The sequence below is a fragment of the Macaca nemestrina genome, chromosome 14 (genome assembly GCF_043159975.1).
Source record: "Macaca nemestrina isolate mMacNem1 chromosome 14, mMacNem.hap1, whole genome shotgun sequence".
NCBI classification, from domain to species: Eukaryota; Metazoa; Chordata; class Mammalia; order Primates; family Cercopithecidae; genus Macaca; species Macaca nemestrina.
The window spans coordinates 43,800,821-43,803,611 of record NC_092138.1 but is presented as its reverse complement, the minus strand read 5'-3'; the positions used below and the strand labels follow the sequence as shown (position 1 = coordinate 43,803,611).

At 52.7% G+C, this 2,791-nt stretch overlaps 1 pseudogene; it reads right to left on the bottom strand.

Moving 5' to 3' along the window:
• Positions 1 to 427: 427 nt before the first annotated feature.
• On the bottom strand, positions 428 to 2,150 carry LOC105489176 (pescadillo homolog pseudogene; annotated as a pseudogene).
• Between the last annotated feature and the right edge of the window lie 641 nt (positions 2,151 to 2,791).

Below are 2,791 nucleotides of genomic sequence, written 5' to 3'. Positions count from 1 at the left end.
AAGTCCAGTCATTTAATAACAAATGCTCCCTCCACCCTCACTCTGTCACAGCACCCTAAGAAGCATAGGTCCAACTGTGTGGGAGGGGGCTGTGGAAAGCCAGGGTGAATGGAGGCAGCAGGTAAGGGGTTGGATGGGTCCCTGCCCCTCCTGTCACTGGCTCCTGGGAGCACAGAATCAGTCTGGGCACAGAGGCCTCTTCTCTGCCTAGGCACCAGCAGGGCAGCTCCACCCAAGGGAGGCCAGGGCTGTCTACCAGCCCAGCCAGAGAGCATGAGGGGTCCTCTTTTTACAGTGAGTGTATCACTGACTAGAGAGAGGAGGAGGAGAAGAGCGACTGTGTCCATCACACTTAGGTCCTCTGGCCTGCCTCTGCCACGTCCAGCTGCTAGGAGCTGGCCTTTGTCCTGTGAGGGGCCACCGGCACTCACTCCAGCCTTGGCTTCTTGGCCTTCTTCTCAGACCTCACCACCTCATCATGGGCTTTCCGCTTCTCCACCAGCTTGTTGGCTTCTTGGTTTTTCACCTCTTGCCAAACATGATCTTCTGGTACAGGTACTTCTCCCGCTTATTCATCATCATAATGGCCAGGCATTTGGCTTCCCTCTCCTCTTCCTGGGCTAGCCGCTGCTCATCTTCCAACTTCAAGGTGCCTGTCTTCCCCTTAATTCTCTGCTCCTCCAGGGCTGCCAGCTGGGCCTCTTCCTCCTTTTTTGAACCAGCCTCTGCATCTTCCTCCTCCTCCTCCTCTTCATTTTCTCCCCTTTTATCACCATCACCTTTGTTGTCGTCTTCCTCTTCCTCCTTCTCTTCCGACGCATTCAGGATTCGTGGGTCCCCTCCCCGCTGCAAAGCCAGCAGCCTCAGCTTTTCAGGTGGGATGGAATCTCCTTCCTTCTTGGTCACACTAGGTGAAAGGTGTGGGGGCAGCTGCACCCCAGGGAAGTACTCTGCCACGGGGAGGAGAAGCCTAGCGTTTACCAAGTCAAACACCCACTAGGGCTTCAGGTAGCACCTGCCAATGATAGAGGTCTGCTGCCCAGGCCGGTCGACAATCTGGTGGGTGATGCGAGAGTTCGTGACGTCATAGGTGGCCCCAATGCACAAAGACTTGTCCCAGGACACTTCCCCCAAAAAACTCCTGATGACAAAGGCCAGGTCCTCTCGGGGCACCTCTAGGTTCAGGAAGAACTTTAGGCCCTCAGAAAGCTTCTTGTGCTTCTCCTGTGCCTCCAGCTCCTTCCTGTGGTCTTCTCCTGCGCTGACGTCTCCCCATCGGCGGGAAACTCATCCACCTTGGGCTCCTCCTCTGTGGCAGGCACCACCATGCAGACCAGGCTGGCACTGAGGGCTGCCAATTTCTCCATGGAGCTAAGTCCAACACATGGGTGCCCTCAATGGCCTTTGCCTCTCTTTGGGCCTGACCCTTGAGCTTTAGTGTGTGGTGGAGGTTGAGCCACTGGTAGAGGTGGAAGTTGACGAAGCCCAGCAGGGTGGCCTAGAACTCGGTGAAGGTGGCCATGACCCTGTAGTCCATGTCTATTGGGTGGTCATGGGAGAAGGCATAAGTGGTGCTGTCCCAGGACCTTGACCTGGTAGTGAATGCCTTTGATGGACAGAAAGACCTTGTGGCAGGGCACGAGCAGCCATGATATAGTGCATGAACTCCATGGTGAATGGTCTGCACGTGGCCGTTGCCAGTCTGTGGGAAGGTGGAAAAGAGGAAGCACAGGGAGAAGGCGTTATCCAGGTCCTGCAGGGCATCGATGAACGTAGGGTACCATTCCTTGATGATGTGGTCAAGTTTGTAGTTGGGCTTATTGTCCTTTAGATGCTCTACAGTGTTTCCACTTGCTCTTCCCATAGGCCTTCTGGAGCTTCCGGACTAACACCCGGTATTCCTGGAACTTGTTGACGATGGCTTCATAGAGGAGAAACCTGATGTCTTTGATAAGGTAAAAAGTTCGGGCCGATGTAGAACGCTTTTTAACCTTCTTCTTGTGTTTGGGTTCATGGGGATAAATGCCCTTCAGAATGCACAGCCGCCTGAAGTCAGCCAGGCTTGGCTGGAGCTTCTTATGGGCTTTGTTCTGGATGATGTAGTTGGTGGCTGAGCCTCGTTCATACTTCTTTTTCCCAAGGCCTCCCATGGCTCCATGTTGGGGAGCCAACTAGAGCTGCGCGGATGGACAGCGCCACTTCCTCCCAACGAGGTTTTTATTACTAAGAAAGAGAGAGAGAAATTAGTAGGCGGGCAAGTTGCCTTCTCAATTCAAACCACCTTTATGATACTCAGTAACTAGAACCCAAGTTGTTGTAATTACTAAGTACCTCAGCTTTCTTCTCTGCAAGTTTAGAATGCCAACTTCATTGTTTAGAATAGTATTCTCTTCATTTCTTTTTTTTTTTTTTTTTTTGAGACAGAGTCTTGCGCCGTCACCCGGGCTGGAGTGCACTGGCCGGATCTCAGCTCACTGCAAGCTCCGCCTCCCGGGTTTATGCCATTCTTCTGCCTCAGCCTCCCAAGTAGCTGGGACTACAGGCACCCGCCACCTCGCCCGGCTAGTTTTCTGTATTTTTTAGTAGAGACGGGGTTTCACCGTGTTAGCCAGGTTGGTCTCGATCTCCTGACCTCGTGATCCGCCCGTCTCGGCCTCCCAAAGTGCTGGGATTACAGGCTTGAGCCACCGCGCCCGGCCTATTCTCTTCATTTCTTTCTCTAGCTCAAATATTTAAAATAGCTCCCAATTAATAACTGGAAAATTTTCAATTTCATTAGTGGCATCATATG